We start from the raw sequence: 24591 nt of genomic DNA on the forward strand, positions 1-24591 counted from the left end.
CCCAAAGCTCATTTCTAATATTTTACTGCCTCAGTCCCAACCCTTACTTCCCCCCATCCTCCCATGTAGGTGCAGCTAATGACATGAAGCTCACCACATAGAGTGATAAGTGCAGTTAGAGAAATAACTACACTGAAAACTATCATAACAATGTGAATGAATGAGGAAAAAAGAAAGCCTGTCTCGAGTATAGGTGTGGGTGGGGTGGGGAGTAGGTAGATCTGGAAAATGGGTGGTGGGAATCCTGCAGGTGAAGGGGGGTGTTCTTTACGTGACTCTAATCATACAACTACAATTATATTTGTAATCATGGTGTTTAAATAAAGATAATTAAAAAAAAAAAGAAAATCATGATGCCTAAAAGAAAGAAGAGAGAAGAAAAACGTGTGCCATAGAGAGGCTGGAGGTGGGAGCAGGAAGAAAATTGAGGACACTATTAACAGAAAATGTGCACTGGTGAAGGGATAGGTTTGGAATATTGATTGGAACTCAATCATGAACATCTTTGTAACTGTATATCTCATGCTGATTCCATTTAAAAGAATTTTTAAAACTACGAAATGTGCCTAAGAATTCTATACTTAAGAAAGCTTGTCTTTAGAGAAATTATTTTCCTGGAGCCTAACATACTCATGAAAAGGGAAAGGCTTGATTCCAACTCCCTCTTGGAATCCCTCTAATAGGAGAAAACAACTGAGCAACATTGATGACATTCAATCCAAGAACACAAGCATATCAAGACTGAATTAGGGGGGCCGGGCAGTGGCGCTAAAGGTAAGGTGCCTGCCTTCCCTGCGCTAGCCTTGGACGGACCGCGGTTCGATCCCCCGGTGTCCCATATGGTCCCCCAAGCCAGGAGCAACTTCTGAGCGCATAGCCAGGAGTAACCCCTGAGCGTTACTGGGTGTGGCCCAAAAACAAAAAAAAAAAAAAAAGACTGAATTAGGGAGCTGGAAAGATATGGAGCTGGAAAGCAGAGGCTGAAGTGATATAGTAGAGTAATTGCAAGCAACTGACCTGGGCACCCCCTAGGATTTCCCAAGCCCCATCAGGAGTGATCCTTGAGTGCAGAGCCAGAAGTCAGCCCTGAGTACCATCATGTGTGGGGAAAAAAACAACACTGAACATAGGACACAATTGACCTATACAATATTTTCTCTTTTCTGTACTTACCACTTTACTAATTTCCCTTTTTTTTTTTTTTTTTTTTTTTTTTTTTTTTGGTCTTTGGGCCACATCTGGCAGCGCGCATGGATTACTCCAGGCTCTGCACTCAGAAATCACTCCTGGCAGGCTCAAGAGACCATATGGGATGTTGGGAATCAAACCTTGGTCCTTCCCGGTCAGCCACATGCAAGGCGAACAACCTACCACTGTGCTATTGCTCTGACCCTATTAATTTCCTTTAGCTCCATACAACATGTTTAAATTTCAACAACAACAACAATACAAGGTTTGTTATAAGGCAAAAACACAATTTGGAGATATTAAACAAGTATCAGAACTAATCAAATAAGGTAAAGATGCTGGAATTTTCAGACTAGGAAGTAAAAGCAATTATGTTAATATGCTACGAGTTCCTTGCTAGGAGGGGACCTTCCAAGCAATATTTGGGGGAGGGGCACTCTTAGCAATACATGGTCAGCCTGGGAGGGTCTGAGACTGTGGTACTTTTTTTTTTTTTTTTTTTTTTTTTTGTGGTTTTTGGGTCACACCCGGCAGTGCTCAGGGGTTATTCCTGGCTCCAGGCTCAGAAATTGCTCCTGGCAGGCACGGGAGGACCATATATGGGACGCCGGGATTCGAACCGATGACCTCCTGCATGAGAGGCAAACGCCTTACCTCCATGCTATCTCTCCGGCCCCGAGACTGTGGTACTTTTGAGGAGCTACAGTGCTAGGGATTACTCCGGCCACCCTGGTCATGTTGAGGGACCTCCAGGGCTTCAGGACATCCTGAGCAGCATCCAGCAAACCTGGGTTGGCTTCATGCAAAATATGTTCCTGAACCCCTGTACTATCTCCAACCTCAGGTGAGGGTTCTTAGAGATAGTAAGTAGATGATACACAAATCATGGGTAAGCAGATAGGTGGAAAGCCTGAGATAGAATCAAAAAGAAGTGGCGTGGATCAAAAACACTATAACATAAATGAGAAATGTCTCTGATGGACTCATTAGCAGGCTGAAAAAAAATGACTGAGGAAACATGATCAGAGCTTCAGGATATGACAGTAAAAAATTTATCAAACCTAAAAGCAAAACAGAAAGCAAAAGAGAGGGCTGGGTGCATGCTTTGCATACAGGATGCCCAGGTTCAACCCCCAGCACAGCATGAGCCCTGCAGGCAAAGCCCAGAATAGTCACTGAGCACTTCTGCCTTGTGGCCTCCAAACAAACAGGCCCTTCCAAAAACCAGAAAGGAAATAATTAAAGAAAACCACCACAACATCTAAATATTGTGTAACAACTACAATAGGCATAACATGGTCATTGGGAATTCCAAGAAGAGGAAGGGAAGAAACAGAAGCAATATTTAAAGGAGTAAATGAGATTTAAAAAAAAACAAAAACCTCCCACTATTTAGTGTCAGATACCAAAAACAGATGGGGGAGGCTCAGAGACAACCAGATGAACATATGAAAAAACAAAACAAAATCTATACTTATTATGTAATAGTAGGTATATTTAAAAATTCAGAAGATAAAAGATACAGAAAGTCTCTTGAAAGTCAAAAGAAAAAACATCATACCAATAGAGCAAAAATTAAAATTACATTTGACTTCTCCTCAGAAACCACACAAATGCGAATATAATAATATTAAAGTAGAGAAAGAGGGGGAAAGGATATTGAACGCTATTCCTGGAGAAATTATCTTTCAAAAGTGAAGGAAAATATATAGTTTCTCAGACAAACGGGGAAAAAAAGAAAAGAATTTATTGCCGAGTACTCCTGCCTAAAAAGAAATCTGAAGGGGTCAGGGATATGGTTCAAGAGCAAAGCATGTGGCTTGCATGTGTGTGATCTTAGGTTTGACCTGCCACTTGCATATCCCCTGCACACTTTCGGGTATAATCTTAACACCATAGGTACTGAGCAATTTGCTTTCTTGGGCCCAGCATTGATCTGTCAGTCCAGTTGGCCACGTTTCTTCAAAAATGACTCCCAGAAATAAAAAATTGTTAGATCTAAATACCCAAGCCAAAGTCGACGACAATAGAATCAAGAGACCCAAACTATAACAAGCTAAACACAAAATGGACCTATTAAACTGGTAGACCAGGGGGCTAAGGGTGTAGGCATGGGATGCATGTTGGAAACTATGGTGGAGCGAGATCAACACTGATGATGGGAGCGGCCCTAATTCATAGTCACTATGTGCCTGAAATACAACTGTGAAAGACTTGTAATTCACATCGGTCTCAATAAAAATATATTTTTTTAAATTCCCTCCCATAGGGGCCGGAGAGATAGCATGGAGGTAGACCATTTGCCTTGCATGCAGAAGGGCAGTGGTTCGAATCCCGGCATCCTATATGGTCCCCGAGCCTGCCAGGAGCGATTTCTGAGCGTAGAGCCAAGTGTAACCCCTGAGCGCTGCCCGATGTGACCCAAAAAAAACAAAAGAATTAAAAATCCCCCCCTCCCATAAAAATGACTCCTGGCTGCTGAGCTGCTTGGAAATACCCCCACACTCAAATAATCCTGAAAGGAACTTCCAAACCTCTAATATTTGCTGTTTAGTGAGGGACATAACATTATCTTCTCACAGTCCTGTCTAGGAAAGAATTTCACTAGGCCCAGAACTCGTGCTAACAAGATGCCTTTCTCTGACACATGCCTGGAGCCTGTGAGCTGAACCCGATGTCCTGGACACTGAGTCTCAGCAGCGGGTCTCCAGCTGGAGAGCAGGAAGGCTGAGGTGGCAAGCTCCCCTGGATCCTCCCCCTTAGCCTTTTCTGGGTGAATTCAGTCATCTTCACAAGTATGCAACTGGTGGCCACATGATTCTCTTTTCCAGAGCTCAAATTGACACTCGTAGGGCCAAAGTGATGGTATAGCAGGAAAGGCACTTGCCTTGCAGGGGGCCAATCCAGGTTCAATTCCCAGCATCCCATGTGGTCCCCCCAGCACCATTAGGCATGATCCCTGAGTGCACAGTAAAGAGTAATCCCTACTTACAATAGCCAGAATCTGGAAACAACCCAGAAGCCCTACAACAGATGAGTAGCTAAAGAAACTGTGGTATATATACACAATGGAATACTATGTACCTGTCAGAAGAGATGAGGTCATGAAATTTTCCTATACATGGATAGACATGGAATTTATTATGCTGAGTAAAATAAGAAGGAAAGAGAGAGACACAGAATAGTCTCTCTCATCTATGGGTTTTAAGAAAAGTAAAAGACACTATTGTAACAATACACAAAGACAATCAAGATGAGGACTGGAAGGTCCAGCCCACCATGTATGAAACTTGCCACAAAGAGCGATGAGTTCAGCTGTAGAAATGACTACACTGACAACTACCATAACAATGGTTGTGAGTGAAAGAAATAGAATGCCTGTCTTGATGCATGTAAGGGGTTGGGGAGGAGGGAGATGGAAAGCATTGGTGATGGGAATGTTACACTAGTAAAGGGGGTGTTCTTTTTTTTATTTATATAACTGAAACTCAACTATAAACATGTTTGTCATCACGGTTCTTAAATAAAGATATGCATTGAAAAAATTAATATGTTTGAGACCAAAAAAGAAAAACAATCTAAATAATTAAATTAAAAAAAAAAAAAGAATAAGCCCTGAGCACAGCCAGATATAGCCCCAAAACACAAAACAAACAGACAATAAAAAAAGATAATGTTGGGGCTGGGAAGGTGGTGCTAGAGGTAAGGTGTCTGCCTTGCAAGTGCTAGCATAGGACGGACTGCGGTCTCATATGAAACCCCCAAGCCAGGGGCGATTTCTGAGAGCATAGCCAGGAGTAACCCCTGAGCATCAAACAGGTGTGGCCCAAACAAAAAAAAAAAAGATAATGTTGTAAGAAAACAAACAAACACCAAAGCCAGGCTCAAAAGATTGCTTAGATCCCAGAGTGTGGAGACTTGCAGATGTGGCTGTGTCCTGAACTGAGAGACAAGAGAGGCCTCTGAGAATTGTCACTGATAGAAGAGGGTAAGGCTTGGGGATGGGTCCTAGCTCTCCCAATAAAATAGAAAGCAGCATGACAACGACATCAGAAAAGTGCAGTGCACTGAGCAGTTATCAACACAGGCTCATCCCCACCACCACCCCCCAACACACACACACACACACACACACACACACACACACACACACACCATCAGGGGAGCTCAGCCAGATTGTGTTACTTTTGCAAAATGGAAAGTTATGTGCTTTGAAATATCAATTTCAGGGAAGCAGACACTGGACTTTAGCTCGGGGTTGCAAGAAAGAGGAAACAACAGGGTTTTTTCCAATTGTCAGGACCGAATTATGTAGCTACAACCAAGGCACGATGCTGTATTTTGGTACATGCTCACTGATTAAATGAATGAATGAATGAATTAGTGAATAAAAAATGGAGAAAGCAATCCTGGGAGTGGGAAATACAAGGAAGCACTCCTGCTCACAACCATGAAAGGAGGTGCCCGTCTTCCAGAAGAGACCAAGCTTTAGAGGGGTTCACAGACTCACTAGAAGCCTAACACAGTAAAACAGTCCAGACCCCACTATAAGCCCATCCCATGCCTCAAGAGGCCTCTTACCTGGACTCCAGTTGCTTGTGGTCAGACTCCCAATCACTTTTTCCAGGATGAACTAGAGGGCCTCCCTTGGTGACCCCAGAACAGGAACCAGAGCCAAGGAAGTCACCCCTAACTTGCCCTGACTGAGGAAGGTAGAATGGGATTTCCAGGGAAGCTTCTGGGCCTCGTCCCAAGGCAATAGTGTCTAAACTGTGAGCTCAATGAAGCTGGGCCTCGAGTTCCAACTCTCGCATCACTATTTATCCCTCCTCAGCCCGGAGACGGCAAGTGTTGGCATGGCAGAGCAACCCACATTGAGTCAACCTCCACTTCCAAACACAGCACAGCTGATAGCTGGTAAATAGCAGAGAGAACCTGGAAAACAATTCGAAGTGGGTGGGAACAATGAGGACAGCCGAGATGAATGTGGGGAAAAGCATAAAACTGATTCCTGGGGCCGGATATGAAAGCATTAGGGTGTTTGCCCTGCAAGCAGACTATCTTGTACAGACCCAGGTTTGATCCCCTACATCCCATATAGTCCCCCATGCCTGCCAGGAGTGATTTCTGAGCACAGAGCCAGAAGTAAACCCTGAAGGTGGTGGGTGTGGCCCAAAAACAAACAAACAAAACCTGATTCCTATTGTGGACAGACTATCTCCATGTGGTACCCCTGTGCCTGGGAGCCCAAGGTGTGTGGATCTATGCAGATGCACATGCATGAATAGGTACAGGGGTGTGTGTGACAGGATGTATGAAACATAGCGCTGAGCCTGCCTGAGCTGAATACCAGCATCCACACATACTAGGACATACACCTTGCAGACACTGCCAGCAAGGCTGAAGGAAGTGGGGGTTGGAGGGGCTGGTTGGAATTTCTGGGAATCTAGAGCTTGATGGAGCCAGAGTGGAAAAGACTGGCTTTTTCTACTCTGCTGCATTCCCACAGCCTCTGGTCATATCACAGACAGGGCTTGAGAGGCACAGATATGCCATGTCATGATATGTCATGATAGAGGCACTTTGCAGACTTGCTTGAAGAGAACCTATAGGGCAGTTTGAGTGTGAGGGTGTGAGTCTATTCACAGGAGTCATCTGTGCTCATACACACACTGACCTTTGGGGGAAGGAGGGAGAGCATGCTCATTTTATAGATGAGAGTCCAGGACCATGAGATCTGTTTTCTAATGCCCTGTGGCTATAGGCTGATGAAAAAACAACATCTATTTTACAAAACCTATCAGGAAGGACCAGAGTGATAGCACAGCGATAGGACATTTGCCTTGCATGCTGCTGACCCGGGAAGGTCCTAGGTTCGATTCCCAACATCTCATATGGTCCCCCTAGCCTTCCAGAAGCTATTTCTGAGCACTGAGCCAGGTGTAACCCCTGAGTGCCACCAGGTTTTTGGCCCAAAAAACAAAATCCCAAAAAAGAGAGACTATTAAATCTATAGTAATAAAAACAATACTTTTAAAAAATAACTAAACAGAAGAGGATTCCTGTAAAAATAGGTCATATGGGAGAGTTTGAACATTTGTTTATTTATTTAGGTTTTTGGGCCACACCCAAATCTCAGGGGTTACTCCTGGCTCTGTGCTCAGAAATTGTTCCTGGCAGGCTCGGGGCTCCATGTGGGATGCTGGGAATCAAACCTGGGTTGGTCATGTGCAAGACAAACGCCCTACTGCTGTATTATTGCTCTGGCCCTGGGAGGCTTTGAGAAGGAGGCACAAGAACAGAGGGACCTTGGGATACTAGGAGTAGGACTCAGGAGCACTAAGCGAGGAGTGAACCTTCTGCTGTCTTCCTTGCTTGTTCAAGGAGAGGGGCAGTAGGTGTGGGCTTTTGGCCAATGAGGTTGGAGTCTTAGGCAATTCCGGAATGGCCAAAGGGCCCCATTTCAGGAACCTCTAGAGCTCATGAGGTTCCACAAAATTTGGCCCTGCCCACCATGTTCCTTGACAGGGAGCTTCAGCAAGAACTAGAACATCCGTGGGTAAACAGGAAATGGCAAAAACAAGAATGAGCACACAGTCATATGCCCCTGTGATTCAATAGACATTCAAGGAAAACAAAAGCCACAAAGGAAAGTCAAGGCATTCAAAAACCAGCATTCAAGGATGTAGAGTTAACTCAGCAAACAGAATCAGACTTTAGAATCAGTATAATTACTATCCACAGAGAGATGTGAGTAACTAGGAAGTAAGAAAAATGTTCTGTTACAAATCTGAAAGACATCCAGATTACAAAAGAAGAGGTAAAGCTTTGTTGTTGTTGTTGTTGTTGTTGTTAGAAAAATCAGGGATCCGTGTGATAGTACAGGGGTAGTGTCCTTGCCTTGCACGTGACCCACCTGGGTTCAATCACCAGCACCACTTAGAGGAGGGAAGCCTGAGTGCAGAGCCAGGAGTAAGCCTTGGAGTAAGCTGTAAGCACTGCAAGGATATGGCCCAAAAATGGAGGGAGGGATGGAAGGGAGGAAGGAAGGGAGGAAGGGAGGGAGGGAGGGAGGGAGAGAGGGAGGGAGGGAGAAAAGAAGGAAGGGAGGAAGGGAGGAAGGGAGGAAGGAAGGAAGGAAGAAGGAAGGAAGGAGGAAGGAAGGAAGGAGGAAGGAAGGAAGGAGGAAGGAAGGGAGGGAGGGAGGGAGGGAGGGAGGGAGGGAGGGAGGGAGGGAGGAAGGGAGGAAGGGAGGAAGGAAGGGAGGAAGGAAGGAAGGAAGGAAGGAAGGAAGGAAGGAAGGAAGGAAGGAAGGAAGGAAGGAAGGAAGGAAGGAAGGAAGGAGGAAGGAAGGAAGGAAGGAGGAAGGAAGGAAGGAAGGCAGGAAAGAAGGCAGGAAGGAAGGAGGGAGGGAGGAGGGAAGGAAGGAAGGAAGGAAGGAAGGAAGGAAGGAAGGAAGGAAGGAAGGAGGAAGGAAGGAAGGAAGGAAGGAGGAAGGAAGGAAGGAAGGAAGGAGGAAGGAGGGAGGGAGGGAGGAAGGAAGGAAGGAAGGAAGGAAGGAAGGAAGGAAGGAAGGAAGGAAGGAAGGAAGGAAGGAAGGAAGGAAGGAAGGAGAAGGAAGGAGGAAGGAGGGAGGGAGGGAGGGAGGGAGGGAGGGAGGAAGGAAGGAAGGAAGGAAGGAAGGAAGGAAGGAAGGAAGGAAGGAAGGAGGAAGGAAGGAAGGAAGGAAGGAAGGAAGGAAGGAAGGAAGGAAGGAAGGAAGGAAGGAAGGACACTGCCAGTGACTATGACACCACGTGTCCCAATGGTCCCCTGCACCACATTGAACTACAGGCCCATTTTGTTGAGTATCATCAGGAATAGTCTGAATCCCCTGAAAACAACTTGAGAGGTCACCTCCAAATTAAAATGAATAAAAATAAATAACTGACACACCCACACTCACACATAGATGAACCTTAAAACACCCTGTTAAATGAACCTGGACTATTCTATAGAACACACGCAGAATTAGACAGAATGGAAGCCTGGGACACTTGTGGTGCTGAAATGTATGCATGAAACCTACCGGTGTCTGGGATAAAATAAAACATAAAATACTGTTTTATAAAACATTGTGCTAAATGGAAAGAACAAGGAACAACAGATTTCATGTCATATGACTCAATTTTCGTAAAATGTCTGGAGAAGCAAAATCTATAGATAGAAGGACATCAGTGATTGCTGAGGGCTGGGAATAGGATTGACTGCAAATGGACACAAAGGATTTTTCTGGGGCTAGGGAAATGTTCAGAAATGGGTCATAGTAATACAATATGGTTATAAAACAATATGATGATGATACAACTCTAAAATTTTACTAAGAATCATGGAGTTGGGGCCCAGAGAGATAGCACAGCAGCGTTTGCCTTGCAAGCAGCCGATCCAGGACCAAAGGTGGTTGGTTCGAATCCCATATGGTCCCCCGTGCCTGCCAGAAGCTATTTCTGAGCAGATAGCCAGGAGGAACCCCTAAACATCGCCAGGTGTGGCCCAAAAACCAAAAAAAAATCATGGAGTTGTATGCATAAATGAGTGGGTTTTATGATACATAAAATATAACTCAATAAGGTTTCTTTTACACACTTCACACTTCACTGGCTCAGTGCTCAGAAATTCCATACTTCCAAAAATAAAGAGATCTTAAAACTTCCAGAGATTTAAAATAAAAAGTATTTTATCCAAAAATAACTGAAAATAAATATTTATAAAGAATCTTTCCATATATATGCAACCTATATGAAACAGTGCTTCCCATGTAAGAGTTTGGGGGAGAAGAAGGGGACTGGATTCCTTGGAGAAGGGAGATGGGTGATGGTTATGGTGTTGGAATTATGCCCATGAAAAATCATTATTAATAGTATTGTAAACCAAACATAATAATAATAATAATAAGAAGAAGAAGAAGAAGAAGAAGAAGAAGAAGAAGAAGAAGAAGAAGAAGAAGAAGAAGAAGAAGAAGAAGAAGAATAGTGTCAATTCATGGGGCCAGAGCAGTGGTGCAGTGGTAGGGCGTTTGCCTTGCATGTGGCTGACCACGGACGGACCGCAGTTTGATCCTCCAGCATCCCATATGGTCCCCCAAGCCAGGAGCAATTTCTGAGCGTATAGCCAGGAGTAACCCTAAGCATCACCAGGTGTGGCCCAAAAACCAACAACAACAATAATAATAATAATAGTGTCAATCCTGAGTGAATATGATCTTATAAGTATAATTTTAATTGTAGATTTATTTTTACAGATAAACATTATTTAAAGAATAACTTTAAGTTATCAAACAGAGCTGAGAATTCTCTCAAAGGGCAGGAGAGCATGCTTTGCATGAGGGAGGCCCAGGGTTCAATCTCTGGTGCCACATGGTTCTCCAGGCATCACTGGAGTGAACCCAGAGTAACAAGCCAGGAATAGGCAGCCCTGAACATCACTACTTGAGACTCCAAAACAAAACAAACATACAAAAGTTCTCAGACATACAATTCCCAATTTATGTATCCATCACCATGGGGGGGGATTATAAAAAAGTATATTCTACTCTTTCTGGCTGGCTGGGGGCAGAGAGATGGGGGAAAGTGGGGTGAGATGCTGTTGCATGCGTGTATGGTCTTCCCTCTCTACCCCCAAAGCTCTCCCAAGCACCCCAATATAAACAGAACACCAGAATTTGGGAAAGCTATTGGAAGAAACTGTGATAACCCCACTGAGAAAAAGAAAACAACAACACTTGACCTTTACCTTCTACCAAAAACTCAAAATGGATTAAGAACCTTAGAACCAGAAATCACTTGAGCACAACTTCTGCCAGCAATATGCCTAGAATTTCATTTTATCTTGCTTCTGTGCATTAGGGCCACACCTAGCGATGCTCAGGGCTTCCTCCTGGGCTCTGAGCTCAGGAATTATTCCCGGGATTATTATTCCCTTATGGGATGCCTGGGGCCAAATCCTGGTCAGCTGTGTGCAAGCCTTGTTTGCAATAACCCAGACATGGAAGCAGCAAGCCAGCCGTTGCTGTTTGGATAAATGACAGAGAAAACAGAAGGCTTTAGGGGTCACTTAAAGGACTCATACCCACTCTCTGGGTGCAAGAGGCTCAGGTTGGATCCCTGGCACTGCCTAGTCCCTAAATTTAGAACTGGAAATAGTCCCTGAATACCTTAGGGGTATGACCCCTAAACTGAAAATAACTAAATAAAATGTAGCATAAATATAATAGCAGAATACATAATAGATGCAAGAGGAAAAAAGGAATACTAGAAGTTTTAATGAAAAAAAATATCAATAGGGGCCGGAGAGATAATATGGGGGTAAGGCGTTTGCCTTGCATGCGGAAGGATGGTGGTTTGAATCCTGGCATCCCATATGGTCCCCCGAGCCTGCCAGTAGTGATTTCTGAGCGTGACCCCTGAGCACTGCTGGGTGTGACCCAAAAAGAAAGAAAGAAAGAAAGAAAGAAAGAAGGAAGGAAGGAAGGAAGGAAGGAAGGAAGGAAGGAAGGAGGAAGGAAGGAAGGAAGGAAGGAAGGAAGGAAGGAAGGAAGGAAGGAAGGAAGGAAGGAAGGAAGGAAGGAAGGAAGGAAGGAAGGAAGAAGGAAGGAGGAAAGAAAGAAAGAAAGAAAGAAAGAAAGAAAGAAAGAAAGAAAGAAAGAAAGAAAGAAAGAAAGAAAGAAAGAAAGAAAGAAAGAAAGAAAGAAAGAAAAAGAGAAATTGAAATAATTAAAATTAGGGCCCGGAGAGATAGCACAGCAGCATTTGCCTTGCAAGCAGCCGATCCAGGACCAAAGGTGGTTGGTTCGAATCCCGGTGTCCCATATGGTCCCCCGTGCCTGCCAGGAGCTATTTCTGAGCAGACAGCCAGGAGTAACCCCTGAGCACCGCCGGGTGTGGCCCAAAAACCAAAATAAATAAATAAATAAAAATAATTAAAATTATTATAGAAAAATAATTATAGAAAAATCTCTAAGAAAACTCACACACCATTTCATGGAAGTTATGGAATGGACAAAGATTAAAGGTTCTCTGAGTTTAGTTTTGGGCTTTCAGCAAACACCTGTATTATCTCTTCCACACCTACTTTTGTTGTGTGTGTGTGTTTTTTTTTAAGAGAATACAAAGAGAGATCAATGCTGCCATAAATATGGGGGAAATGCTTAGCAATTTGTTAAAATTTTAAGAATTTCAGGGACCGGAGAGATAGCATAGCAGTAGGGCGTTTGCCTTGTATGAAGTCAACCCAGGACAGATGGTGGTTCGATTCCTGGCATTCCATATGGTCCCCTGAGCCTGCCAGTGGTGATTTCTGAGCACAGAGCCAGGAGTAACCCCTGAGCATCCCTAGGTGTGACCTAAAAACAAAAGAAAAAAAATCATAATGAGATTAAAATGTTGGGGACCGGAGCAATAGCACAGAGGCAAGGCCTTTGCCTTGTATGTGGCTGATCCAGGATGGACCAGGGTTTGGTTCCCGGCATCCCATATGATCCCAAGCCTGCCAAGAGTGATTTCTGAGTGAAGAGGCAGGAGTAACCTCTGGGCACCACCAGTGTGGCCCAAAAACCAAAATAATAATAAATAATAATAAATTAAATATAAGTATTAAACTATGTTCTCATAGCTTAAATTATTCATCAGAGAATAAATACATTCAACTTAATAAAAACAAAAGGCAAATAACAAATAATAAGAAATATAAAATGAATCATCTAATACAGGAATTGAAAACAGAAGATGATCTGACAGAATTGAGGACAAACATCTTCAGTCACAACATGTGCCTGGAATAATCTCCTATTGAAACAATCATGTTCTCAGACAAGATAAAGTATAAAAAGATACTGTGATGTTCTATTGGCAGTAGGTGTAATTAAAATACAATAACATCAACACATTTGACAAAACTGAACACCATTTCATGATAAAAAGCACTCAGCACACAGAAAACTAAGGAAAATAAAAGAAAAACTCTTTCAACATAATACATATTATATATGAAAACCCACAGCTAACATTACGCTGAGTAGTAAAAGACTAAAACCTTTTCCTTTAAATCAGAAACAAAGCAAGAAATATTCAGTTTTACTGCTTCTGGGCAACATAGTCCAGAAAGTACTAGCTAGCACAATTAGGCATAAAAAAAAATAGGCATCCCAGCTTGAAAGGAAAACAGTAAAATCGTTTCCACTCACAGACATTATATATAGAAAGCCTAGAGAAAGGCATACACACAAAAGAATGGCTTGATTCAGCCAAGTTATAGGTTATAAAATCAGTACACAAAAATAATTCATTTCTGCAGGCTTGAAATCAATGAACAATATGAATTCTTTGATGTATCCTATATACTCTATTTACAATAGCATCAAAAGAGGAAAATGCCTAGAAATAAGTGTAAACAAAAAGTTTAAAGCTTTGAATACCCAAAATATAAAGTATTGCTAAAAGAAATTAAAGAAGATATAAACTTACAGCCATCCTATATTCTTTGCATACTTAATATTGGTGGAAAATGATGTTACTATTCAAATTATCTATGGAATCAATGCGATTGATCTCTCAAAATCCCAGTGGTGTGCTTTGTAATATTTTTTAATCCTACAGATTCTAAGGAATATCAAGGGATCTCAAATAACTAAAACAATCCTTAAAAAAGGAAAGAGAGGGCCCGGAGAGATAGCACAGCGGTGTTTGCCTTGCAAGCAGCCGATCCAGGACCAAAGGTGGTTGGTTGGAATCCCGGTGTCCCATATGGTCCCCCGTGCCTGCCAGGAGCTATTTCTGAGCAGACAGCCAGGAGTAACCCCTGAGCATTGCTGGGTGTGGCCCAAAAACCAAAAAAAAAAAAAAAAAAAAAAAAAAAAAAGAAGGAAAGAGAGAAGAAGAAAGCTGGAGGTCCCACTGTCTCTGATTCCACAAAGCTACATTAATCACATTGTTTGATCAGCATACGCATGACAGGTATATAAATATGGAGTATAGTAGTGTAATGAGAAAGAAGCCCTTACATTTGCAGTCAAGTTTATATATATATATATATATATATATATATATATATATATATATATATATATGGTTTTTGAATTCCAGCAACGCTCAGGGGTTAGTCCTGACTCTACGCTCAGAAATCGCTTCTGGCAAACTCGGGGGACCATATGGGATGCTGGGATTCGAACCATGGTCCTACTGCATGCAAGGCAAATGCCCTACCTCCATGCTATCTCTCCGGCCCCTCAAATGACACCTTTATAAAGGTGTCAACTGAGTATTTAATTCTAGGTTTTAGAGCCACATCTGGTGGGTTTTAGGACTTCTTGCCCTCTACTCAGGGATCACTTCTGGCAGTGCTTAGGGAACATATGAGGTGTTTGGGATGAACTGAGGAGTTCTAGTAAGAAAATTATGCACTCAGCAGTTTCAACCATCTCCGCAGACCTTTTTGAGGGTTTTTTGTTTCTTTCCTTCTGGAGCCATATTAGACAGTGCTCAGGGACAACAATCCAGCATATTGAATCTGGGGTTCCTCCAAGCAAAGCATCAACTCCAAGCTTATGGCCCATCTCTCTTTTTTGTTTGTTTGTTTGTTTGTTTTTGTTTGTTTTTGTTTTGGGGCCATACCCGGTGGTGCTCAGGGGCTACTCCTGGCTGTCTGCTCAGAAATAGCTCCTGGCAGGCACGGGGGACCATATGGGACACCGGGATTCCAACCAACCACCTTTGGTCCTGGATCGGCTGCTTGCAAGGCAAACGCCACTATGCTAGCTCTCCGGGCCTGGCCCATCTCTCTTACTAAGGGTTTGGTGGCTTGCTTTTTTAAGTTAAGTTTCAGTCTCTAATTGAGAATCATAGTCAATAAAATGGCCCAAAGTCAAGATCAGCCTTTTGAGATAACCAGGGAATTTTATTTATAAGACTTTAACTAGGATAGCAGAAAGAGCAGCCATTTTAATATCATTTCTCACCAAATTTTAAAATTCCATAGAAACTCTTGTAATATTGCATATATATAGTTTAGATAGTTAAAGTCATACATTTTACGGTCACATTCTTAAGACATGAAAACACAGAATTTAGAGTAAAAGAACGAAAAGCCTTAAATTGTCTACATTTAGTTTGAAGTTCAAACCAAATTTAGTTCGATTGCCTTTCTCAACTCAATCTTACATTTTTGTTCCATTTTTAAAATAACCGGTATTATCATGAGACAATTTTTTCTCAATAAGATGTTTTCTTTTTTTTTTTTTTATATGGAACGCTTCACAAATTTGCATGTCATCCTTGCGCAAGGGCCATGCTAATCTTCTCTGCATCGTTCCAATTTTAGTATATGTGCTGCCGAAGCGAGCACTCAATAAGATGTTTTCACTCTAGGCCTTTCTTTACTAAAACATACATTTTGCTTTCTCTGCACTCTGCTATTTTCCTTACTTCTTTTAATTTAATTTTTTTTTTTTTGGTCACACCCGGCGGTGCTCAGGGGTTACTCCTGGCTATCTGCTCAGAAATAGCTTCTGGCAGGCACGGGGGACCAAATGGATGCCGGGATTTGAACCAACCACCTTAGGTCCTGGGTCGGCTGCTTACAAGGCAAATGCCGCTGTGCTATCTCTCCGGCCCCTTATTGCTATTTTCTTTATTTGCCTTCTTGAAGGCATATCAAACAGCACTCAGGGACTTTGATTTGGAGCAACTCAAGTCACTCCTGGCAGTGCTCAAGGGTCCAGGCAGAGCCAGGGGCCTCCTGCCATGCATACTAGTTCTTTGAGTTACCTCCCTGTCACCTTACTGAATCCTTAGAATTTTTTTAATAGGGGAGTTCTGTGCTATGCTGTGCTGAATATGGGTCAGTGGTGCTTAGGGACTATATGTGGAAAACCATGGGTACTGAGGATTGAACTCACAGGTCAAGCCTTGAGCTATCCCTACCCACAACCCCATTAATCTTGCTATTTTTAACTCTTGAAGTTCTCGGGGTTTTTTTTTACATCAAAACTATAAGCAATCTGGGGCCGAAGAAATAGCATGGAGGTAGGGGGTTTGCCTTGCATGCAGAAGGACGATGATTCAAATCCCGGCCTCCTATATGGTCCCCTGAGCCTGTCAGGAGCGATTTCTGAGCATAGAGCCAGGAGGAACCCCTGAGAACTCCTGGGTGTGACCCAAAAAACAAAAAACAAAAACAAAACCAAACAGAAAAGCCTATAAGCAATCTGGCCAGGGAAGTAGCCCAAAGAACTGAGTACATACTTTGCATCCCACAACATAGATTCAGTGCCCAACACACTGCAAGGCCCCTTTGGCCCTACTGGGGATCAACCTCTGAGCCCAAGCCTGGAGTAACCCATAGGTGCCATCGCATGTGTCCCTAAAAAAAAAATTTAAAAAAAATTAGAAGTAATATAAGACAATGTTATTACATCAGTATCTAGATTTCCAAATAATTTCTTTTTTTTTTGGGGGGGGGGGCCATACCCGGCAGTGCTCAGGAGTTACTCCTGGCTGGCTGCTCAGAAATAGCTCCTGGCAGGCATGGGGGACCATATGGGACACCGGGATTCGAACCAACCACCTTTGGTCCTGGATAGGCTGCTTGCAAAGCAAATGCCGCTGTGCTATCTCTCTGGGCCCCAAAATAATTTCTTATATTTCAAGTACATGTGCTTTTTTTTTTTTGGTTTTGGTTTTGGTTTTTGGGCCACACCCAGCGGTGCTCAGGGGTTACTCCTGGCTATCTGCTCAGAAATAGCTCCTGGCAGGCATGGGGGACCATATGGGATGCTGGGATTCGAACCAACCACCTTAGGTGCTGGATCAGCTGCTTGCAAGGCAAATGCCGCTGTGCTATCTCTCCAGCCCCCATGTGCTTTTTTTTTAAGTATAATTTTTTTAGGTGATACAGACACATTTTACCCATAGATTTAAATCCCTAGTTCCAAAAGCAAACTCAAATTCAGAAATGAACATTTCAGCAAAATGATCCAGACAGTCGATGAATCTCATTATTAAATGCAGTCACAACAGTTATTTCTCCTGTTAGACAACATAAGTTATTTTCTGGCCAACAAATATGAGTATAGCAAAAGCACTAAACCCAATATTAGAACTTCAAAGGATGCTTCGAACTAAACCCTTATTTGGATGGGGGCTCCCCAACAGTTCTCAAGAGGTCTTGGCAGTACTTGGCCTGAATGAGCAGGTCTGACAGTGAAGGTGCTTGGTCCACACATGTGGTTGGTGCTGCTCAGGTTTTGGGGTCAGAGCTACACTCAGGTCTGCTAAGGGTGGGAAGTAGATTGTACTAAAGATCAAGACTCAGGACCTGGGCCGGAGAGATAGCATGGAGATAGAGCAATTGCCTTGCATGCAGAAGGACGGTAGTTCGAATCCCCACATCCCATATGGTCCTCTGAGTCTGCCAGGAGCGATTGCTGAGCATAGAGCTAGGAGTAACCCCTGAGCGATGCCGGATGTGACCCAAAAACAAAAAATAGACTCAGTACTTGGCACATGCAAAGGACGTACTCAAGTCCATTGAACTGTCTCTGTCTCAAATCCTTAAAACTTTGGTTTGATTTGGTTTGGTTTTTGTAGGGTCATGCCTGCTATGCTCAACGCTTACTCCTGGCTTTGTACTAAGGGATCACTCTAAGCAGTATTTGGAGATCTTATGGTGTGATGTGGGTTGAACCTGGGTCAGCTATGTGCAAGGCAAATGCCCTACTATTGATCCTAACCCTAAATTCTTAAAATTTTAAAGCAGTATGACCTTATCAAAAAGTTTTCCAGATTATGACTAGAGAGATAGTATAGTTGGGAAACACGGCTGACATAGATTTAATCCCCAACACTGTATATGATCCCTAAGCACCATATATAATCAATCAGTCCTGAGCACAGAGGCAGATATAAGTCCTGAGCACAGCCAAGTGTGCCCCCCCCCATTTTTTCCCAGGTCTGTTATTCTAATAATAGATCCAAAGGTAAAATAAAACAAGGAGAGAGGATGCAGATTCATACAGACAAGAAACAAAAATGCCTTGGTTCCCCTATTAAACTTAGTGTCCTCCCTTTTCCACTTATACAAGTCACAGCCTCTTTCCAGGTATCAATATTCCCAAGACACGGGGACAGACACTGCCCCACAGATCTCTCAGATGATTAGATAGTTTCAATTCTCCATTGCCTGGGTCTCCAGCCCCATCTCCTAATCAGTTAAACAAGACCATCCAAACTAAAATTCTTACATCCAGACATAAATCGGGTTTTAACCTTGGAGAATAATGAGGTACTTTTTTTTTCCATCTCTGAATTTCTTCTTCTCAAGTGTGCTTTTTTTGGAACTGACAGTATAATTCTCATTATTACCAGACTAATAGACATAGACAGAGCCACCACTGATAACAGACGAAAGGACACCAGATTCCAGATAACAAATCCTCCAACTCTTCCTGCAGCAACATTGCTCACAAAGAGATGCTCGAGTCCCAGTCAGGAAAGTCCCAGTTCAGACAGGGGAAGGGAGTTGGCTATGTACTGACGTTGATTTCGCATTGTTTGTGATAACAATACAAAATAAACAGCTCAAATGTCTATCAGCATGGAAAAGGGCAAATAATCTCTATTTAAGGGCAAATAATCTCTACTTGACAATTTAGAAATGAAAACATTCTTTAATGCAACAATATGGGAATTTCCTCCAAGATTATATGAAGTTAAGGAAGCTTATTACCTAACCATAATACATAAGCTATCACTTATGGTAAAGAGTTGCTGACTTAGAAATAAAAATTGAAATTATGCAAAGGGAAATTAACAACACCCCCCAAAAACATATTTTTCAGGAGAGATACAGCAGTTTATATGTGATTTTTGTACAGGGCCTTGGATTTTGTGGCCAGAGATAGTGCTATGCAGGAAGATTTCTATCACGTGTCTGGGTTACATTGCTCTAAATAACTGAACACATCCATGTATTACTTGTGCAGTAAGAATATAACAGAGCATAAATACAAAGGATTTGATTCCTTTAGACCAAAAGAACAGGAACACATGTGAAAGTGCCTGCTGGATTCTGGTGATGTTTCATATTGATTCCTGAGTTATTTTTCCAGCCACAAAGACCCCTGGGCAAATAGCAAAGAGAAAAAACTCAATGGGATGGAGAGACAGTAAAGCAGAAAAGCACTTGTCTTGCACAAGGCCATCCAAGTCCAATCCACTAGCACTGTCAAAGTTGATTCCTGAGTACAGAGCCAGGAGTAAGCCCTGAAAACCTTTGAGTGGTTCAAAAAAACAAACAAACAAAAAAAAATCTCAAATTGCTTCTCTGTAGTGGGTGATATCCTGTCCCTGTAGCAAAAAAAGCTCTGTGTGGGCCCGGAGAGATAGCACAGCGGCGTTTGCCTTGCAAGCAGCCGATCCAGGACCAAAGGTGGTTGGTTCGAATCCCGGTGTCCCATATGGTCCCCGTGCCTGCCAGGAGCTATTTCTGAGCAGACAGCCAGGAGTAACCCCTGAGCACTGCCGGGTGTGGCCCAAAAAAAAAAAAAAAAAGCTCTGTGTGTCTATGTGTGTGTGTGAGAGAGAGAGAGAGACAGAGGGGGCGGGGAACGGAGAGGGAGAATGGGGAAGAGAGGGAGAGGGAGAGGGAGAGGGAGAGGAGGAGAGAGATTCATTCCTGACTCTGAGGCAGCCATGTCTAGGATTTTCTTCACTATGTAATGTGACATTTCTGAACACAACACCCCAGTATCTATTTCTGGATATTCTGTGCTACTAATCTCCATTCTGTAATATTTTATGCTGACATTTTCTATTTTTAGGGAGGGTGACCAAGTAGTAATCTAGACACCAGGAGACACTTCCCTCTTTCCTTAGCCTCCTAAGCCAGTGGAGCGATGCTAGGGCCCAAGGAGGAGGAGCAGCTTGGGCCCTGTGCTGGGGTGGGAGTACATCATCTTTCCCCTTAATAGTGTTCAAGGCCTAGAGGGCCACAACCAACAGTGTTCCCAGGACCTTGTAATGCTGGGAATCAAACCCCCAGGATCAGCACTAACCCTTATACTATCTCTCTGGCCCCCAGCTAGCACTTTCTTGATCCTACCAGAAGATGTCAGTAGAAGGTTCCGGCCTGGAGTTAGTTTCTGCAAAGAGCTTCAGGGGTTACTGACTTTTCTCCCCACTCAAGCAAACCACCCTACTCCACCCTTTCCAGTTTACCTCATAGGCTGCAACCTTACCCTTCCTGCCAGACTGATCAGACTCTAGCTGAGGAAACCCCACCTGCCTCTGTGCCATCTCTCGTGGAATAGCAGATTCCTCAGTCCTCCTTGATCAAAGCTGAGATTTCCTATAGAATTCTTCTGACCATCCTCACCCACCCCACCCCACCCCACACACACACACACACTGCTGCTGGTGGAATGAAAGCAGTGCAGGGGTGCTCCAGAGAGCAGTGGAGTGAACCCTCGTGGGGTCCCAGCATGGAAGCCAATGTACAGATGCTGGCACACTCAGTTGTCAGAGTGTTACTTCTGTCTTCTCCTGAGGGTCCTGGGGCACAAAGGCATTAGAATAAAGCAACACAGGGCACAGGAAGTGACTAATCCCTCACCTGGGTCCCTCCTGCTCAGGCTCCTATTTCCCACTCAAGTGACACAATGTGACTTATTCCACCACAGAAAATGGAAAATGACCTATGCCCTTCCAACCAGAACATCACCACCCATTGTGTGGCTCTCCCAGGGCTCTTGTTCCTTATCAGAAGATCTGAAGTTCCCACATAATGTTGTTTCCTCACCCAGAGGCCCTAATTGAGTAGAAACCAGAGCCAACTTGCAAGAGACTTCAGGAGGCCGTAAGAAATAATTCTTTGCAGTTATCTGCCACTGGGCATTAGCAAAGCAACAGCACTCAGCCCACATGGAGGAACACACAGGATATGTGCTGGTTCCTTGCCATCTTCTTATTAAGAACCAGGAATCAGCTTACACTCAGTGTAATAAAATGGAAAGCACTGTGTGCCAATTGTCAGAAAGAGAAAAAGGCACGGCCCCTTGGGAATAAGCAGAAGTCCAAGAGCGATAGCTGAAGTAGGAAGGAGGCAGGACCTAGTAGTTAAGGGACCTGAGACATCTGACAGCACTGGAAGAAGTCAGAACATCAACACATGTAAAGATGCTGAGGTTACAGGTCAAAGAACTTGTGAGACCAAGTGAACCTTCCTTCTTTACTCTTTTCTTTTAATATAAACTCTTTATTTAAGCACCATGATTACAAACAAGATTGTAGTTGTGTTTCAGTCATTAACAGAACACCCCCCTTCACCAGTGCAACATTCCCACCACCAATGCCCCCCCTCCTTCCCATCCCCTGCCTGTATTCAAGATAGGCATTTTTTTAAATGAAACAATGATTGATTTTATTATTTACCCATCATATAATTACAAAGACACTCATGATTGTATTTCATGTATAAAATGTTTCAATACTGATCCTTTCACCAGTGTCCACTTCCCTCCACCTAAGTCCCCTCTACCCCCTTTTCCTCTTACTCAACAATCTGCTTCTAGGAGACACACTTTTGCATCTATGTATATGTTGTTGCAGAGTGGTTCATAGTGTTGTTGCTGATAAGATTTCAGACATATTGCTTCGCCACCTTTCACACCTCCTCCTCTTGGTTGAGTACTTCCCCCCATAGCTGTTGACTCCCCCATATTCTATCCTTCAGTCCCTCAAGTGGCCACTCTGTCTTGGAGGGTTGCCTTCTAGTCCTTTTCTAAATTTTATTTTAATTTATTGAAACCATTGTGATTTTCAAAGTTCTTCATAGTTGGGCTTCAGATACAATGAGTCAGACCAATCCCTCCAACAGTGTCCACCTCCGTCCACCGATATTTCCTGAGTATATCCCATACCAACAACTCTGCCCCTAGCCTGCCAGTCTAACAGGCCCATTTTAAGTTTTGAGTGTTAAAGTTTGGGCCTCATGATTTTATTGTGGTTGACTTTGGCTTGGATATTTAGTTCTGTTCTTTATTAACACCACCAATGAACCAGAGACCACTTGGCCCCTGGGTCCCATTATTTGATATTTGTGTTTCTCCTCCACTCCATTTCTTTCTCTTTCCTTGGGGTGACCTAAATTAAAAAAAATCTGAACACCAATTTCGATGAAATGTTTATGTCCCTTGAAATTCAGGTGTTGAAAGGATTTAGGACTAATTGGGGTTTCTCCTCCACTCAGTTTTTTTCTTTCTCCTCTCTATACTCTGAGGTCAAAGGTAGGCATTTTACTACAGTTACTTCTATTTTAAAGTTTAGTAAGCTCTTCTTTTTTTTTAAAGGATAAGAGTTAAAAAATATATATATACAGCCTCTAGAAGGATTCAGCCCATTTTCGGCGTATTAGACTCTTACCCCAGTTTATTATTTTTCTCTTCTTCAAACAAAACCACACAACTTGAACTAGCTAGTCCTGCCTCCCAGTTAGAGGGGGAAATAAGGGAGGCACCAAGACCAAACAGGTGCAAGACTACTAAGTAGTAGGCTAGATACAGAGGGGACCACATATTCTAGCAGCCCTAGGGGTGAGGGAAGAGGATATGGGAGGTAGGACAAAAACGGAGGTGTAGGAAGGACAATTTGGTGATGGGAATCCCCCCTGATTTTATGTAAATATGTACCTAAAATATTATTGTCAACAATATGTAAGCCACTATGATCAAAATAAAAATTATATTTAAAATATATATATATATATATATATACAATAACGGTGTGAAAGTGGCAATTGTTGTTGTTTGCATAGGCCCAGCAAAATATGGAGGATATGGGCGGGGTGGGGGGGGAAGCCTTAGCCTAAATACAAGGAAACCTTACCCCTGAAGTTTTCTGGCATAAGATCAACTCTGGACTCCAGGCATACTAGGTTGTCCAACCCCTGAGTCATTTTCTGTGGTCCCGGTGAAATTTTTTCGCACCTTAGCTGTTGTTGGTGTCAGGTTTCACCTCACCATTAGATGCAGAGAGCCCTGCCCTGCAAGCATGTTGTTGCTGTTGCTAAGTCGTTTGGGTATTAAGAGAACACTCTTTGGAGTAAGTCAATGCCAGGGCAGCGGTAGGGTCTTCCCTGGTAGAGGTTTGCTTCCTGGTGATGTTGTAGACAATTGTGGTTATTTCCATAGATTCTATCCATGGTCCAGGGGTGTATCGGAAATGCCCATTCTTCTGAGGCCTAAGCCAAGTCATTATGCCAATGTTCAGGGTATAAGGCCCAACTGCATTACCAAATTTGTGCTCCTATCTCTATTAGATAAGAACTTGTTTGCATATGTAATATTTTCCCATTTTAATGCAAAAGAGGAACAATGCCCCAAACATGCTTGTAATCATGGTGCTTAAATAAAGATTTATATATTTTTTTAAATGCAGGGAAGGACCTCATAAAGACAACCTCTGTCCCTGCCCCCAGCCCTGGCTGCTCCGCAGGTGAAAGACTGAGATTGTCAGTGTGGAACTGACAACTGACTACGCTCAAGTCTGCCTTCTGTTTGTCTAGCATTAATGAGAATATTATCTCCGCGAGGAGATGCTCTCCTTGGCAACACAGGGTGATCATGGATGACATTTATCTGAGTAAACGTGAAGCCAGCCACAGAGATCTGAGAGGAAGAAACGCAAATTTCTGCTCCATGTTAATTTCATGGCTGACTTAACTGTTCTTATGTGATTATAGTGATGGGTTTGTAATGCTTTTACTTTTCCCCCTCTTTATCTCGAAAGATTCAAACGCAGGCTGGAGCAATAGCAGAGCTGGTAGAGTGCTTGCTTTGCACACAGCCAACCCGGAGTTGACCCCCAGTACTACATATGGTCCCCTGAGTCCTGCCAGGAGTGATCCCCAAATGCAGAACCAAATCTAATCCCTAAACACTGCTAGATGAGCAGTCTCCCCCCACCCCAAAAAAAAAAAAAAAAAGGGCCGGGCGGTGGCGCTAAAGGTAAAGTGCCTGCCTTGCCTGCACTAACCTTGGACGGACCGCGGTTCGATCCCCCGGTGTCCCATATGGTCCCCCAAGCCAGGAGCAACTTCTGAGCATATAGCCAGGAGTAACCCCTGAGCGTTACCGGGTGTGGCCCAAAAACCAAAAAAAAAAAAAAAAAAAAAAAAAAAACGATTCAAACTCTTGTTGGAAGTACAAGGGAAGTTTCCTGGTTCTCTGTGAGATTCCTGGTCTTAGTGGTTCATGAAAGCATGTTGTATGTGGCTAATCATGGAAAGAACAAAGAGAGAGCATGATGATGACCATGGGAAGGAGTATCTGCATTCCTGTGCAGTCTTATATCTGGCAGAATGAGTGCCTACACTCTG

The 24591-nt window shown here is 43.2% G+C and overlaps 1 protein-coding gene and 1 non-coding gene across 2 annotated transcripts in view; both read right to left on the bottom strand.

Moving 5' to 3' along the window:
• Nucleotides 1–24591, bottom strand: part of RASGEF1A (RasGEF domain family member 1A) — a 485335-nt gene that overhangs the window by 86860 nt on the left and 373884 nt on the right. The gene's annotated exons all lie outside the window — the stretch shown is intronic.
• LOC125995358 (U6 spliceosomal RNA) lies at nucleotides 15458–15564 on the bottom strand. The gene has a single exon (XR_007490897.1). It is a non-coding gene; the product is annotated as a U6 spliceosomal RNA (small nuclear RNA).

This window comes from Suncus etruscus, chromosome 17, assembly GCF_024139225.1.
Source record: "Suncus etruscus isolate mSunEtr1 chromosome 17, mSunEtr1.pri.cur, whole genome shotgun sequence".
NCBI lineage: Eukaryota > Metazoa > Chordata > Mammalia > Eulipotyphla > Soricidae > Suncus > Suncus etruscus.